The sequence below is a fragment of the Anser cygnoides genome, chromosome 19 (genome assembly GCF_040182565.1).
Source record: "Anser cygnoides isolate HZ-2024a breed goose chromosome 19, Taihu_goose_T2T_genome, whole genome shotgun sequence".
NCBI classification, from domain to species: domain Eukaryota; kingdom Metazoa; phylum Chordata; class Aves; order Anseriformes; family Anatidae; genus Anser; species Anser cygnoides.
In genome coordinates this window covers 7247607-7266416 of record NC_089891.1, presented here as the reverse complement: position 1 = coordinate 7266416, position 18810 = coordinate 7247607, and the positions used below count along the sequence as shown (strand labels likewise).

Here is an 18810-nt window from a genome sequence, read left to right as displayed (position 1 = left end):
GATTTTTAGTGTTTAACGCTACAAAACAAGCTATGTTAAGATAGTATTTGTATTTTGGTAGATATGTTTCTTGCAGTTTCAAAAAAGAAAATAACATTATCACATGAGCTTCTTTCCCAAGTCTCCTACGTACAGAACTAGCACAAAACGTACCAACTGCAGACATTCAGGAAAGTGGCAGAGAGAAGAAAGGATTCGCAGAATTCTGGTAAAGCACTTTTTAAAGATCTGATTGAATTTTCCCCATCAAAGGGGCTCTGTCTGTAGCAGATAGCTTTTTCTATCATTCTGCCGCTATAAAAATACCTCCTTCTAAAAAAGCATCACAGATTCATTTTTTTAAATATTTTACTATCTCTAAACTAGCAGGCATATTAAATAGACTGAATTTAAAAAAAAAATAGCAGGAGATGTTTCAGGAAGTCTAGCGAACTTAAATATACAGAAACAACCTGTTTTTTTAAGAGTGGGGGGAAGTCAGGTGTGGCAAGATGTTGCTGTTCTTAAGGACGCTTTTGAATGTTTCTGTTAATCCAGGTTGGAAGCAACCTTGCTTTTAAAATACACATTCCCTTTATAAACAAAGTCAGTTGGATTTTTTTTTTTTTTTTTGTATTAGACAACCACAGGCAGAGGGGGATTTCTACTCTGTGAAATCTTTTCAAATATTGTGGATAGTCTCAGGTGTGTAGCCTTAGTATAAATGGGTAATACTAAAAGGTGCCTTCAGGCATAGCCTTGAGCTATGGGAAATAAAATGCACTGCATGTGAGCAGCTTCTGGCACAGGGGAAAGGGGTCGAGGGAGCAACCTGAAATTCAGGCTCCTTCTGCCTCCCCAGGTTCAAGTTTTGCCTTTAACCTCTTTTTCCCCAGGGAAAATTCATTTGCATCTGCCTTGTGAATCCCAAATCCTTTGCTAGCAAGTGGCTTAGTTACAAAGAAGTCAAAAGAAAAAGACAGCATGGCCCCTATTTCCTCTCACAGGTGTTTACACAAGACTTCACCTGCCCCCAGAAGAGAGCACAAATGCTCTCCCTTACTCAGATACTGGTATTCCAGCCCAGTATAGTCCTAGGTAACTCAGGAAAGCAACCTACTGTGTCTGCTAGGAGCAGGCAAGAGACCGTGGAACTTTATAACGCGTTTTTGTTCAGGAACAGGTAGCTCAAGACCATGTGCAACTCTATGAAGCCACTAAAGAAAAATTAAGACTTGAAAAATGCTTCCTCACTTTCCCCGGGGGATACTCTGCAGTTCACACATTTATTTTTCAACTGACTCAACTGAACACTTCCCTCATATAAAAGACAGGTTGGTATAGCCCCTCCCTTCCGAGACTACACTCTCGACATTAATTTAACCAAACAAAAAATTTTAGTTAAGCTAGCAACGCTGAGATCCAGCCATTAATGAAACGAACAGAAACCAAGGCTTACAGACAGCTAACCTGGAAACCTAGAGGTAATTCTCATGATCCTACTGCACCTCTGTAAATGCAAATGAATTTGTCTGCAAACATAAGCTTCCAGAAGTGCTTCACTCACCTCCTCCTGATGTGCTCCATGTATCATCTCTGCCTTTCCTGATGTCCCCAGGTACTGGACACCAAGAGCTCGTACTGTATTGCACTGCAGAACACAACTGGGCAGCCCTGCCTCGTGCTCTATGTGGATACTCTGTAAGCAAGGGCAGTCACTGGAATCAGCTTTCTCATAAAGGATCCTTGCCCTCAGTCAAGTTCTCTACCCCATCACAACTTGATCTTCAGGCTGTGATGAACTATTCAGCCTATCTCTGAGCCTCCATCCCATTAACACAGCATAGGTAACTCAGAGGCCACGGAGTACCAATCACCCTAACGTGGGAACAATACTGTGCCCCTGGCACTGTGCAAAATCATGCCTGATGGGTTTACGTAGGTATAGGCCAAGGAGAGTATAAGATGGATAAATTCTACCATGGTGCAATGAAATTTGTGTTTAGGACATTATTCATCACAAATGTATTCTGTCATACAGCGGCATGACAGATGATTTATCACTGTATGCTATCGGTGCAATATAGCATATAAAGAAGCAACGGCATCTGGAGGAAGATTTCACCTGATTTCCCTTAAAACTTGCAGAGCACTCTTGTTTCTCTAATGCCTGATCATCAGCAAGCATCTCTTTTCACACAGGGCGCTCTGATTGCACATTAGATGAAAACCCACTTAGCATTGTAACTACAGACAGGGCAAGACTTGTTTTTCATTGCAGAGCACAGTAGTCATGGTATCTTCCTCCCTATGTTGATACAATTATCATCTTTTAAATAGAGTTCTACCATAAATTTAGAAGTTACAGTACTGCTTCTTCCCTTTGGGGTCTCAGGACAAATCTAGATTTACCCACTCTCCGCTCCAAGTTGAAGAAAGAGGAACAGGAAATAAAGAGGGAATATGGAGGTAAACTATTTGAACTTCCCTGTGAAAAATAATCTACTCATCTCCTCTTCTTCACCATTAACTCGCAAGCTTGTGTTAGCCTCAGGTTCACATAGACGGTCTCCATATGAACCTCAGACTCTTAAAAATTACACAAGCAGTCTGCTGCTCCGTACAGACACCGTCTGAGGGAGCTCTGTGAGAAAATACTCTTCTTCCCCCCTATTCAACTGTATTTATTCATTTGGCTTCATTTTCTAAGAAGAATATTTAAACACCTAATGCTAATATTTTTATTCAGATTTCATCCTCAAAATGAGATGGCAAACCCCAAGCATTTAGGTTACCATCTCATTACTTTTCCTTTTCTTCTTCTGATACTATGTTTGATGCTAGACTATTACTCAACAACTCATGCCTCAATTTCTCATGTTTCAGATGAGACTATTAACATTTATTCTTCTTTAGAGAATGCACTGAGCTTTGCAAGAGAAGGAAAACAGAGAAGCTTGAAAATACAAGCATTACTGAAAGCTGGTATCTCAATATCATAACATATGGCTGTCTGTGAAATTAGACATTAGATATATTGTGTCACCTAAAGAAATTTTTATTTATTTGCCTAGAAGTGATTTATACAGTTTTCTAAGTATTTTTTTCTCCAAGATATCAGAAATAAATCTACTGTATAAGCCAAGCAACACTTCAATTCTTCAAAAAAGATGAAAACTCATAAAATGTCATTTGTGATTGTATTTTAAAATCCTTTATATGAGCTAGCAGACTGTACAACAGATGCAAGAACACAAGAGGATTCAACCAAGACAAGCCCACACATCAAGACAGTGTCAGTGTCACAACTTCTCTTTCCCTCAAACCTAAGACTGAAAAATAGGAGAGAGATCATTCTTTTCAAACTACACATGTATTTTAACACGGAAAACAGTGAGTTCTTCCCAGAGTTTTTCTCTTAAAATAATTGTAATGATCGTAACTTTAGAAGAGAAAATATATCTTCCTCCCTAGGACAGGATCAGGGCATTACAGCTAATAGTATTCCATCTACATTACATGGGCCACCTGCTAAATTTATGTGGGAACTCATAAAAACAAAGTTTGGTGTAACAAGGACTGCTTTCTAATGTCAGTTATCTTCTCATCTAGAACACATGAGAGTAATTTTGCCAGAGCACTGGCATTACACACAGAGCAAACCAGTACTTACCCCAAAGGATTATTTTTTTTTTTAATGTGGTTGAAGTCCACAATCATTATATAAAGTCAATACATAGTTACTATAAATAATTTTGAGTTCCTGGGCCAAGCACAATTGTTAATGACTTTGGGATACACAGAAACCTTTTTATAAGTGATTACTCTCCTGCATTGTTCCTGAGGGAATGGCTCCATTCTCTCCTGGAATCAAGCTGAAGACGTGGAGATAAAGCAGATTAACAGACATTTGACATCCAACCAACACTAATTGAGAACCCTGCAGAAAACAGGCTGAGTACCTAAGGCAAACTCAAGTAAGAGTGAGTTGCTTTCTGCATGTTGCCATCAACAGAACTGGACTTTCTGGACCCACTTCTACCACTTACATCATTTGCAAGTAGGTGGTTTACATGCATTTTGTACTGAGGCATGACGCTTTCCTGCTGAGGAGATGGAAAGGCTTCTGCATCTTTTCCACTCTCACAGTATTTCTACAAGCAGTCTCTGTGCATGAATTAAAAGGGTTAACTTTAATGTAGCCAGCTTTGGCAGCTGTAAGCTTTGCAGATGGGACACTGGCATGGACCAAAATATTCAAGAACTATAAAAAACTCCGTATCTTACATGAAACACATATACATGAGCATGCATACATACGTGCTTGTGCTGATCAGATGACAGGCTTAAACAATATTCATCACACGCAGAAGTGCTACGAGTGGGTTGTTATAATATGTGAAATTATTTGACATTGTCTGTCTGCTCCTTATGTCTTCACCCTGAAGGATGATCCACATCTTCTCCGTATGCTCATGAGTTTTTTCACACCAAACAGAGTGGTACACTAAATTTATTGTTGGTGGCAAAAAAAACAGGTTTGTAAGCTAAACAGGCTTGATGTTGATGTGCTGTTCATGTTAACGGCATGTTTAGCAAACGCACTGATCTGGAACTTCCATCTTCTCTTCTGAATTCCAGCAAACATTTGTGACACTTCATTTTGATCACCAGACACTGTTTCTCCCTAAAAATGGGGATCTGCCTTTCAAAAAGTCTATGGAATTTCTGTACATTCACTACTTTTGCCTTTTTTAGACGTTTAATATGCATACTAAATACAGTATCTACATTCATTTCACGTGTGTCTTCAAATTAAATGTCAAGAATACCCAAGAGAACAATGTTAATGAAGTCTTAGCCCACAGCACCCACTATCTTTCTTTCTTATTAAACACAAAAGAACAAAAAGGTTAGTACAAATGTTGATATTTAACCAAAAGGGAACATTTTTTGTGCATATTCATGAGGTATTAACATTAGCACCTTTTTTGTTCTGCCCAATGAGTTCAGTGATAAATAGATACAGAACATGGTTGAACATGGTTATTGAAAATAAAGACGTTCTGGTAGCTAGCCAGCACATCAATTGATTTTACATGCTTGGTTTTTCTCTTTCATTTTTCAGTTCTACCTCAGGTTATGAATTTTCAGAGGCAAACATGAGCAATTCATTGTAAATACACAATTGCTACTTCGACTGGTGTATAACTTTTCTTGGTTTTCCTTTTACAGGTTGCTAAAATTAGTAAACTGTACACTTGAAAAACATTGCAACATATATTCTTTTATATATTTTCTATTTTATATCTTTTATATTTTATATATATATTCCTTCATATATTTTTATTTTCCATTGAAAAACTTCCCATAATTTCTTCCTTTCTTGTGATATAAAGTATCAGAAATCCTTAATGATCTTAAGAACTGCAGTCTTCTGTATGATACAAAGATTGATTCAATAATATTATTATGAATAGAAGTGGTGAATTCACTGTTTTTATTACTTAATGCTACCAGAATATGTACGTAAATATTTGTAAATTAAAAGTTTTCATAGATTTTGAAAAAAAACATAATTTAGCTCAAAACCTGAATGAAGAAGCATATTGCACATATACTCTTTACTTATTCTTTTAGTTTTAAAGTCATCTAAACACGCAGAAAAATCATGTGCTGCCGAATAGCCTAATACATAATCCCACATGAAGAAGACCATTTATAAATGCCTGGCTAAACTGCAATTCCTTAGCTGAAACCTAGTTAATAAAATCTTTTAAGAGACAAATATATTAGCAGAAAATTTATTTTATTCACCAGGGAGCTCTGATTCACGAAAGCAGAATGCGCACAAGGCCAAACCAGGAGATGTAACTATTTCAGCTAGAATACCTGCGTGGCTGCAGTGCAACCACTTGACCAACCTGTAATTCTTTTCCTCCTTCCACGTAGGGCATGCTTTATTTACTGTGTAGGGTATTCAGAGTAGGGACCAACTTACTACTCCTGTATGCAGCTCCTATCTCAAGCGGTGCTCTGATAACACTCAGGAATGGTGGATGCTGATGAAATACAAGTAAAAATTATGATAAATTGATAAAACCATAAAAAGTAATTGTCTTATAGTTCACTGGTTGACTTAATATTAATGTATAACAGTACAATTAAAATACTTTTTATAATTTCTCTTAAAATAAATTCTGAATTGTAACAGCAGTGATGGGCCTTCATTTCTAACTAAGAAACATATGCAGATGTGAGCTGCTTCTGATGCTATATACACAGGTCACAAAAGCCCAGGTACCCCAGCACCATACTGCAATTTGCAGTGGAAATACTCCATTGCTGCCCAGACAGTAAAGGGCACATAATTTAATATCTCTGCACTGCAGTTGGTCACCTATACAATTTACCGTCCCTGACTCTTTGCTGGTTTTGTTGCTTAAATCCGTAAGTTTGGCAGGGTAGTGCCAATCTTTTAACCTGTGACCAGATCAATACCTTTCGCAAGAGAACACCAGTCTCTGAGCCAGTCCCAGGCACTACCACAGCAAGGGAAAAAATAAAATAAAAATTAACTAATTTGCTAGTGCCGTTTTCCTTCTCACCGTTTCCATTCTTTCCACCATGCTTTGTCTTTAGCTTATAACTGGCTTTGGTCCCTTAACATACTCTGCAAAATATGTCTGTTAAAGAGGCATTATTTTGGTATTTACTTCAAGTGCTACTAGCACTGAGCGGCTGAAATGACTGATAACAGAAAAAATATCAGTATTAATCTGATGCTGCAGTGAGGATGGTAACAAAAAATACTTGAAAATCTTTCTCTGCCCCTGCAAGGTCTGAGCTCAAGTATTAAAATCCTAGTAGTAATTACTACTGAATTACATGTTATTTTCTCCCTAATGTTGTATGATTCTATTACAAATGGTAATTGTCAGAAAATGGATTATTTTATCATGTACACAGCCTGCCACTCTCATAGCGGCCTGCACCTTACCTGCGCCACAGCGCAGTATCAGGAGGACAGGGCCTGTACTAACTGCTCACTGCCAGACTGTGTGTTCATGCCTTTCATATGTTTTAAATTAGACATTGAACATGTAGGCAAATACTATGTAAGGCAGCATTTCTTGACAAAAATAATAATAATAATAATGATTTGAATGTAAGAAGAGAAAGAACAAATCTTTAATAGTCCAAAATTTACAATAAGGCAATTCTTTCTGCAGGGAAATGGCTTTGCCAACATTTACCATAATCATAACTCGCTTTGTTTCTTAAATCTGCCTCTCAGAATACTTCATAATGCCCAATACCTTTGGAGAGGCCCGAGGCTCCACTTTGCCACCGCCTTTCCCCGTGCTCCCCCCCGCGGCGGCTCCGGGGCGCGGTGGGAGGGCGCGGGCAGCTGCCGGCTGACAGGGCCGGGACAAGTGCCAGTCACCGCCACCGCCTATCAGCCCCACAGCAGCCCTCCAGAAACACCCGGGCTCCATAGTTCCAATCAGTCACACAGAGAGGTTGTCTCCGTATGTGAAAGAGCGTTAAGACGAAAACGACACAAAAAAAAATGAGAAAAATCCCAAACAGACTGGCAGCTTTGGGGCTTTCTGGGGCTGCAGATGCTCAAGGGTGCAGGGTCACGACTCGATGCTCAAAGGGGCGCAGCCACCCCTAAGGGACTGTGGCTGCAGGGTGACGTTCGTCTGGGCAGAGGCAAGGACAGGACAGGCCCCAGACTGGCACTGGGGTGGGCCCGCAGGCCCTGAGGGGCTGGGGCCCGCTCATACTGTAGCAGGTCCACCTCCAAAATTTGTGCTGATTAGCAGCAAATGCTGTAAAAATAACTCAAGATGGTCCTGCTTATCAAAATCAGACATCAGACAATTACTGTGCTAAGATCGTTACTTAATGCTGGCCAATGCTGTTTTCTTGATCTCCCTCTGCTCCCTGTCTCTGTGTCTGACTGGTTTTTGCCCTCCCTGTATTCCGTAGGCCTTTTGGGGGAGGTATTCTCAGTGGTTTGTGTTCAGTCTTGGCACATTACTTTCAATCTGAAGACTGGCCTGTCTAGCTACTATCATAAAGAATTAACATGCATATTTCTCAGCATAATATTTTAATGATATTTAACAAGAACTGGATGGGTATGTTTGCCAATTTAAAGGCTGGCAGAAATATTATTTAACATGTAGTTTACTTTAAATGGTATGCAGATTTTTGGCTTCTAAATCATTTTAACATTGTTTCTGTGGCATACAGACAGCAAAACAGTGGTTTAAGATGTTTAGCTGCCAGACAATACAGAGTACTTTTTTTCCTATACATGTGTATCACAAAGGTTGTATTAATGTTAAAGAGCAGACTACCAGCAAGCTTTTGTCACCAGTTGCTTGATCTTAAACATTAAAAACATTTTTCAGTCATGCATTTATGAAGACTAAGTTTTGTGCTTTCTTCTCCAGGTTTGCACTGATTCTTGGTGCAAAATTAAAAAGGGAGTATGATATAGTAAGAGAATCCCACACAGGGGAAAAGCAGGAGTGTCAAACTGTCTTTCAATCAAAAATACTATACCAATGAACTAGACAATGAAGAAATGGATGGTGTCACTGAATAGTGACATTAAGGAATCAACTGAATGTGTAAATCTGAAGTATTGGGTATCTGTCACCCGTATTATGCATTATTCCTTTTAGCCACTGATTCAAATGAACCTTGTAAATTGAAATGTGCATATAAAATAGGATGTTCATAAAAGTCTTTGAGAGTTTCACAGTTTGGGCTATAATTACTTTCTTAGCACAATTCTTTGAGACAGTGACTACCTCTCAAACAAGGACTGATTATCCACAGCTCCTACTGGTTTCATTACCGGCTCATTGGGGAAGGCCTTATGTTATACAGTGTCAACGGAAAATGGACTAATAAATAAAAATGGGATGATTGATTAAAAGCCAACAAGTACCTCAGTACTCCAGATGATGCATTGTGCTGAAAAGTCTCATCATCTATAGAAAACAGAGACAAAGGAATGCAAGATTAAAGAGGCAATCGGTGGCAGTAAAGAAAACAGAACCCAGAAGCCAATAGCTTAGTCACTAGCCTGACGGTCTGAAATGGTGAAATTATTAGTAATAAAAAATAACTGGAAAGATGCCTGTCATGTGAACAAAACAGACATGATTGTCAGGTTACAAAAATAGTCCAAGTAGATCTCTTGGCTAAGCAAGTGATTGGTTCTATACATACTTGAGCTAAATCTATAAAATGAGTAAGGATTTAACAAGTCAATTTAAGGAACACATCTTAATCTTTATGCAAATCATGTATTAAATGACTTATCACTCACTATTTATTTTTTTTCAAGCAACTACTGCCAAAGTCTTACTTCATATCTCTTCATTTCTCCTGGTTCTAAACCACAGTAAAATGCAAATACACCAAGGTGCTGAGAACGGCTGTTCTAGAGAGCTAACAGATCTTTAGTAGCTTATCCATAATCTCTGTGCAAAGCACAGAGATCTAGTCATTTTACTTCACCTAACTAGAGCATCCTAATCCACATTATTCATTTAGTTTCTCACTGGAATTACAGAGAGCACTAACATAGGTGTTTTACTAGGTGACACAATTCACACTATGGAGGTATGAATTACTTTTTCCTCTACTAAAGAGGGACCTTAAGCAATTATTTAAGATAATTTATTTTTACACCATTAAAATTAGGGGAAATGAATCTTACTGTTAATGATTGACCAGTGCAAAGCAGCACACAAGAGGGTGGCCCTCAGTCAGCTTAGTCTCAATGGCAGAACAATTTAATTTGAGTTTATGACAGCAAAAAACTTTTCTTTTTCTGCCCTGAGTTAACATTGTGGTCCTGCCCTTTAAAGACTTTTAGAAGTCCACTTCTTGACTGATCATGAAACAGGTTGATTGCCTACAAGTCATCTTACATTGTAGAAAGATTTTCTCATACTATAAAAATGGAAATGTGAAGGTATTTTATGACTTTAGAGCACTCAAAGCTATTGGGATATGTTATAAGCTTTGACCTGCACTTATAATTATGGTTACCATCACTCCTTGAGAACAAGACCTGAAGTGATAAATATGTCCACTTCTATGAGTGATTAGAAATGACTTAAAAGAATTCACTTTCAAAAAGAAATCATGCACTAATTAAATACAACTCTAAAAATTTAAATAGAAAAAAAAATCAGTCCCAGAAATAAGTCTACTTTGCAAAGTTTATGCAGGTGACTGCCTCTGTCTTGCACTAATGCAGAGAAAGAGAGAGTAGGTAGAGAAGTTTCTTCAGCCCCAATATGCCAAGCAGGCACTCTTGTGGCATTTGGGTGATACTCTCAGGGGAAGTTCAGATCGGATATTTGGAAAAAGTTCTTCCCTGAAACAGGCTCACTCAGGAAGTTGTCATATGGCCCCAAGCCTGTCAGTGTTCAAGAAGTGTTCAGACAAGAATCTTTTAGGTACATGGTTTAACTCTTAGATTACCTTGTATGGAGTCAGGAGTTGCACTCGATGATCCTCATGGGTTCCTTACAGCTCAGGATTTTCTATGATTCTCTCAGGTCTCCTCCTAGTAAAACTAAGAAAAGACCAAAAGCTTGAAAACCATGGGGAAAGAGAAGAATAGTTCACCAAAATATTAAAATAAATTATAAAACAATTGTCTAAATATCCCAATGTATTTAATTTCATTATGCTAGTGATGCTGCACCAGTTTGCCAAAGTTCATAATTATACTTAATGTGGACAGAGTCTAATTTCATATTCCTAGAACTTTATATGCATTAGGATACAACTTCCAAGTTTCCACGTAGTGCAAAATGCCACTCATTCTTGAATTCTTACGCTAATTTCAAAATGCTAGTTTTTGAAGGACATGAAATATTTAGCTTTGTTACCCTTGTAGCTTAATGTAGAATCTTTTAAAATTGTAAAGAATAACTTCTGCAGAACAAAAGATTTTATGAGAAAATTTCTTTCTAAAAAAGTTTTTTATACATACTAGAATGCTACAGCCTCAACATTCTATTAAATTTGTGATGAGATTTAAAATACCTGTAATGCTGTTTCCATTTAAATTCCAAAGAATTTTTCCATAAAAGCATATGTGCACAACAGGAAAGGAAGACAGAGCAAAATTGCTATCTCCTTATTCCTGGCTTACCACCCTCTAACTGGAACAGGAGGCATTTGAAAATGTATCTAGCTCATTTATTTTCTCACCAATTTTTCTCAATGTATTGTAATATTTCATTTTCTCTTGTTCAACAAAGAAAAAGAACCAATAAAAAGATGATAGGAGAGAATTCTATGCAAGTCTTTGAAGTAACGCTGGTAATATATTCCTGAGAAACTGAATTTCCATTTGCATAATTAAATTGGCCAGAACTATCTTACTGTCCAGCTTGCAGGAGTTCAAATTCTCTGAAATGCAGTATCTATACCCATGAGACGCTGGTCAATTACACAGGTGAATTGATAGAAGAATTCAAGGCACAGCATGCCAGATACAATATTATACATTAATGGGAAGCCTAATACATGTTACACACTATGCAACAGTAATATTTTAATATTTTGGTAAATAACATACAATTGCAGAGGACACCTAGAATTGTGACACTGCAAAACTGGAGTCAGTGGGTGTTTTTTTTGTCTACTCCCATCAAGTAGGAAGTAGACATACAGATGTAATGACAGGAGTTTGTTAAAAAGCTGGCTTGTTTTCCCCCTGCATAAATACAATTTTTACAAGTAAATTGTTGCTCCTACATTTTGGTACTTGCAAAACACATAAAACTTAAGTCTTGTAAATACTGGTTTGCCTAATTTCCATGTGCATTACTACAGTAACTAGGGGATCTGTGCTGTATTGAAAAGAAGGAAACTACTGCCAAGTGGGTGACTGTTGACCTCTTGACAAACAAATTTGGCTAGAGAAAAGGTGCTATGTTTCTAATTCCAATGACTGTCTTTCCAAACTGCAGCCAGACCTCAGCCACACTTTACATCAATGGCAAGTACGGCTGAGAGTGGGAAGGGGAAGATGTCATGGGATAAGCCATCTCTTCTTCCTGAGATACTCTTACTTGTCTTTCTCTAGACCAAAGAAAAGTCTTTGTCATATCAGTATTAGCATCTGGTATCTAGCCAGCTAATTTTCAGTTTCATTTGTTTAGCTAGCAATGCATACATTTTTGCAATCATTACTCAAAAAGAAAAAAAAAGTTCCTGCTCCTAGAAAACAGGAATGTGGTTGTCTCAGTCCTTTGCAATGCTAAAGCATTTCTTGAAGGATCCAGAATCTTCTATGAAAGATACAGATCCAAAATATCCAAAAGATCAAGATATAAAATATTCTATGAAAGATCCAGACCTTCCCTTGAGATAACAATGCTTGCAGTAGTGATCCTGCACTACCAGCAACCGTATTAGTATGAAAATTTCACTATGTCGTGAACATGAAACTTCAATACAAACCATGGTTTCTGTGGAATGACACTTTGGTTTTAAGTTAAGGAAACAACTGTGGAGTTTAGTATGTACTAATAACCTCTGAAAAAAAAGTGGCCAGTCATGAAGTGGCAGAAATCTATCAAATGTACTCTGCTTGACCGTAATCAAAAGGTGACCCATACATTGCCCCAAAATCCATTTAACATTGAATACCCATTTATCTAAGACAATTTTCTGAGAATAATAAAGTATGATGAACCACCTAAAGACAATTTGGACCATCTGTCAGCCTCCTTAGTCATTAACATTCACCTTCAGATATGCTTGGCTTGTTTTATAACTACTTGAATGACAGGAGAATTAGTTCATTCCCATGGATTGAGGTTTTTTTTCATTTTGTTTTAGTCTTTGTTGTGTTTTGTTTTGTTTTTGTATACTTTGTTTTTTCTATCATCTATACATACCTTGGTTGAACAATGTGGGGGGAAAGAAGTCTTTCAGGAATTAGGGTCTTTCACAGTATTCACTCAGTCTGTCTTCAGTTGAAAAATGCAGGTTTCAGAGAATCAGAAAGTATTTGATTTTTCTTCAATCTCTTTCAGCTGAGGCATTCATTAAAAACATTTAAAAGTAAAACGGTACAATTTCAAAAAAAAATCTTTATGCAAACTTTAATACGTACTTAATTAAAATGTTAAATAAATCCCAAACTAAAACACTGCACTTAAAACTAAACACTTCATATGAAGAGCAAGGCTCTAGCATATTCTAGCAGAAAAATGCAAAGAAAAAAATACAAAGTATTGTTATTCTGCCAACCTAATTTATTTTAAAAGAAGGTACTGAACTTTAAGTTGAAAAATCTAATTAAACAATGATTCACATAGTATTAATGACAACATTTTGGTGAACTTTTGTTCTTGGTTTAAAAAGAAGCAATACTAATGACAAGTGCCATCAGAGAAAAAGCCTGAAGTATTTCAATGTTTAAAAAGAATTTATAATCTAGCCAAGATCTGTTTTTAGGTGTGAAGCTATCTGATTGATAATAATATCCACCGTGCTCTTTATAGCTAGTTTCTTCTGAGTGGCTGTAATATAGTTGTATGGATTCAGAGCTGATCCATCAACTAATTTAAATACTTCAAATATAACTCTTCAGAAGTCTCTGCTCCCTAATCTCTTCTATGTTCATTTTTTTAGGAAGTAGGTCACTGACTCAGCTCATGGTCTACAACATTAAAGCTCTCTCAGCATTCCTTTGTCAGTCCATGAAGCCTGAATACCAGCTGCATGTAGTTTGCTAGCTTTTGCTAGCAAGGCTGGCTGGATTTCAGACCACAAGGACAAACAGCAGGTAGACAGGAGCCAATGCTTTGAATTCTAAAAAGTCAGTTTTAGTATTCCTCAAGAATTTCTGTATCATCTATTTGGTTCTAAGACAGAAGTCTTATAGACTATACCCCATCACTATAGTGAATAATCAAGTAGAAATCTGTAAGGTGTTAGGCTAGCGTAATGCTGTCCTTCTCTGTAGAGCTCATTAAAAAGTATACAGAGGTAAAACACAGATTATAATTTACTCAGCTATACTCCAGTTAATCCACTGTCTCCATGAAAGCAGTATGACTTAGTGCATCTTCTGTACTATCATCATGGGCTGCCATCTCCTCTCCTGCAGTATAGCATGCAAAGGAAATCACACAATTACTTGTAAGACATACAGTGCATTTACTTCAATGCCATTTCTATGTTTTTGCCAGTTGATTATAAAGATGCCATTAGAAATCCATGTTTTCCTTGCAGTAGCACTCAGTTTTTGTTCATCTCTGCTGTTCTAAGTAGAGGGTAAAATTCTGGCACAGGCAACCCTACAGGCAACCGTTAGCAGATCGTTAACCGTTTTACTTATAGCAGTTGCTTCTAAATGATGAATTGGATAATGCTTAGAGGTGGAAATGGTACTTCTCAGAGGGAAAAAAAAAAAAAAGGAACAATTAAAAGATAGTGATCGAACACTGGAATCAGATTCACGTAAGAAAATTCTTATTAAGAGACCAGCCATACAGAACAGACTCCAAAATGGTAGTCTGTATTGCAAAACTATATTGCTGTATGAGTCAATCGTGTTCCAGTACATTTATACTGATGCTTTCCCACATCCTTGGCAACTGAGAATAGTCATATAGGTATGTCATGACTTGTCAGCTGAATTATAAAACCTAAAAAAAAAAAAAAGGCAGATGTTATACTGCTAAGTATTGTATCAATCAGTGTAATGGTGCCCCCTTATTCTCTTTTAGGTTCAGTCTTGCAACGTAAATCAGTGTTATCTGACAATGGTAAGGCAATTCACTGTGATTCCTGATTTTGTCAACTTGTATTCCAAATCCTCCTATGCCAAGGTATGGCCTGGCTCAGACCAGGCCTAGACAGATTTCTCTGGCTAGGTTTTAAACTCAGAACCATGCTGGGTTTATTGTGGATATAAGCTATCTTTATCATGGCACCCTAGCCTTCAGCTGCATTTCTGAGAGAAGCAAAATTATTGAAAAAAATATAAGTTTACCTTTATATATATATATATATATCAATATATATATATCACAGAAACATAAAGGTTAGAAAAGACCTCCAAGATCATCTAGGCCAACCTTTCCCCTACCACCACCCTTACCCACTAAACCATGTTCCTAAGCACCACATCCAACCTTTTCTTTAACACCCCCAGGGACAGTGACTCTACCACCTCCCAGGGCAACCCATTCCCATGCCTTTTTCTGAGACAAAATTCCTCCTAATTTCCAAGAAATTCCTCCTAATTTCCAAGCTGAACCTCTCTTTGCACAAAAAAATAAATATAGATAGATGGATATAGATATAAAATACACTAAAAACAAACAACCAAACAACAACAACAACAACAAAACACAACCAAATAAAACACCTTAGTTTGTTCTGGCCTTTTTTTTTCTTTTTTTTTTGAAACATGAAGCAATACATTTTGTTCTTTAGACCTGTGCATGTGTGGGAGTTGGGGAAATGACTTTCCACTGCACAAAGGCACATTTTTATTGTTTTGCCTTCTACCACTCTTTTTCTTCTTATTGTTCACATCTTTTCTGCCTTGAATGACTGAGGGAAAAAAAAAAAAAAAAGAATTTTCTCAGCATCTGTGTGAGTTTCTTCTCAACTCATTACTCTCCCCAACTTATATTACCCTTCTTGCTGTGTACCTTATATGCCAATCCCTTTATCACTTTCTCAGTGTCACTGGTCTCCAAAGAGCAAACAATATATCAGGGAGAGAATCTGTTCTCAGTCACACCGATGTTAATTTGGAGTAAGATTTTGAAACTGAGAACAGAATTTGGTCCTCTGTGTTGAAGAACATATTCCAGACTGCTTCAACTGGGAGAACTGGTCCTAGAAGTTTTCAAGAGTTCCAGGAAAATTAGATATTGTAGTCTATATGCTGTCTGAACTTCTCAGCAGTATAGATAAAACATTTAAAGTGCATTTTATTAATCTGCTATGCATATTTCTCCCTCAAGATGGATACATTTATTTCTTTAAACCCTTCTATCACATAGCACTCATTAATAGACAGTTTTACATGTAAACTCTCCAACACACACAAGTACATTTGAAAGAGAAATAAAAGCCCTTGACAATAGTGTACTTGATCTCTGCAAATCCCTGGGGATGTATAGCACACAGTAAGTCAAAAATAATTAATAGGGTCAGCTCTAAAAGATGTCAATTTCACTGAAGCGTTGTATGTTTCTTTGAAAGAGAAACAATGCTGACACATTTTTTAAAACTTATGGTAAACTAAATGTCTTGCCTTTAGAGATTGGCACTTTCATAGTGCTTTTGTAGCTTCTTCTCATTGCTACCTGTGTTTACTCTTAGTCATATTGGTGGAATGCTTCTCTTTTTTTAAGGATGTGGAAATTTAAAGGAAGAATTGAGTGAAAAAAATCTGTTAGATATTTTATCAAATTGTTTTGCAATTACTCTAGAAGTATGAATGTAACGGCCAACATCATTCTAATCCATTACTCTTGTTTTTCACCATGCAGAGAGCTTACTGAAAATAAGGGAGAATTATTCATAAAAAAATAAAAATAAAATCAAATTTGGCAAAGTACTTGGTATTTGTCAAAATCAAATGCCAACAAGTTTCAAAGACTGAAAGTCAATGTTTTTAACAAATCCCATGATATGGAAAGCCATAACACCCCATGCAAATAACAGCCTTGCATGATGCCATTGACATGCAACCCTGATAACTTGCCCTGCTGAAGAACCTATCCTTCCCAGCACTGAAAATGCTTCCTCTAGGATACATAAATTTATCCCAACATCACACCTAATAATTTCTCTTGTTAATCTGGAATTTAATATAAATCAGAAGTATCTGTTCATTTGTGTTCAGACGTTACAGAGTGCTGCCAAGTGAAGGGGTTTGTTTTGTTTTGTTTTCAGTTGGAAGACTAGGTTTGTTGGTATACATTAATTTTAACGAGCAAATAGTAGCCTTGGTTTGTTGTTTTGAGAGTCAGGCAGAGCTCTAACTTCTTAGTGACACACTGGAGGCTCAGAACGGAGGCAGGAGTCATTAGGCAGAGCAGTGTCAGTTCCAGCGGCAGCTCTCTCTCGTGGCTATGACAAGCGACCTCTGCCAAGGCAGGTCAATGCTGTGCGAGGAGCCATGGAGGCAAAAGAGTAAGAATAAGGCAAAAGAAACTGGTAGCCTAATGCAGTATAATTTAAAAGCTGACCCTGTGCATTTAGGCTAATGGAACTAAACAACTGTAATCCTGAAAAGAAAATGGAACAGTATTGAGAATGTAGCTACAGTACTTGAAATCCAATTAACTGTTATATCTCCCTAAAGATTTGGGTCACATTTTTTTCCTTTCATTAACTGAAATTTGTTTTTTCTTTGATTAAGCCTAATACTAAACAAACAAACAAACAAAACAGCCCAGTAATCAAAAATATGTATTGTTTTAGGCCCACTCTACATTATTAAAATCTCTTATTTCAGTCATTTGCATCATATTTCAACAGCATTAAACTCACATGGAAATAGTCTGCCAATCAGCAAAATCCTCCTCAAAACCATTAACTTCCGTAGTTCCATGCTAAGTATATTTCTGCCTTCTACTCTGTTTTGACACATTAAACACAGAGGACTCAATGACCTTCTAATTATCCAACCCCCAAACTTATACCTAAGCAGGGGAATCTGAAATCTGAAGGTTGTTATTGATATGATTAACCTGTTTTTAATCTGTGATATGTTTTGTGTAAATTCTCTGCAGTGAAATAAAATAACAGCAAAAAGAACTTTCTTTCTACCTTATTTGTTAAAATAAAAATAAAAACAATATAAAAAAGTCATCTTAACATCTGGGTTTGATTTTGGATTGGTTTTTAGCTGAAGAAAGCCAAAATTAGGCCACTGGGTACCTTCAAAAAAGAGAAGTACAAACACATTCAGCGGTCATAAAAGAAATGAGATTTATGGAGGAGTATCTCAGCAAGTAATGAAGGACAGCCATTCTCTCAGACTCCCTTGATGCACTTAGCGAAGGTACCAGATCTCAAGTAAACCCTGTGGATTCTGCAAGTGACATCATCTGTATTTCACAACAAATTCCCAGACCAAACAGTAAAAGCATTAAAGAAAGTGAGATCAATATTTCTCAGCCTACTTTTGTTCTCCTTAAACCTCAGAGCCAAACAGCAGAGTCCCGCTACACTTTCTCTGTAGTCATCACCATCCCTGTCGTGGCTGCAGAGAAATAAGTACAGGTCTGAAGTTGAAATTAGGACAGGCAAGATTTTTTTCCATTCTCGCACCCTGAAAGATGCAGAGCTGGGTTATATAGCAGCATCTTAGTGTTCTCACACAATAGCACAAATAAGTGAACTAGGAATACTCCTGTAGACAGACATCAATTTCAGCTAAGAAGCAGAAGCTACCTTTCTCACAGCTAATGATGGCCATTTCTAAACTAAAAGAAGTGCCCAGCCATGTGAGTGCTGCTTTATAGTATAAAAGAACTTAGCTTAAATCTCCAGTGGAACAGATAACCAGAACTAAAATTGCCAGTCTATAACTTCAGATAAAATTCCACTGTTGATGTGAAAACTATAGTAATTCTGAAGATGGACACAAAGCAAGGTAGAGAGAAACTATAATAATTCTGAAGACGGGCACAAAGCAAGGTTGAGAGATGGGACCAATTAGCACATGCTTGACTTGGAGTGCAAGGCTAGAGGGAGAATGGATGGTCCCATTCCACAGAGCTGGCTGCCCGTGGA

General features: G+C 37.3%; 1 long non-coding RNA gene across 2 annotated transcripts in view; it reads right to left on the bottom strand.

The window, feature by feature from the left end:
- LOC125182847 (uncharacterized) overlaps positions 1 to 18810 on the bottom strand; it is a 91956-nt gene that overhangs the window by 72807 nt on the left and 339 nt on the right. For both annotated transcript variants that reach the window (XR_010825934.1, XR_010825933.1), the window contains exons 2-7: positions 15708 to 18277; positions 14055 to 15606; positions 12936 to 13073; positions 10501 to 10594; positions 8951 to 8993; positions 5981 to 6041 (exon numbers count right to left, since the gene is read on the bottom strand). This is a non-coding gene — a long non-coding RNA (uncharacterized lncRNA). The remainder of the gene's footprint in view (positions 1 to 5980; positions 6042 to 8950; positions 8994 to 10500; positions 10595 to 12935; positions 13074 to 14054; positions 15607 to 15707; positions 18278 to 18810) is intronic.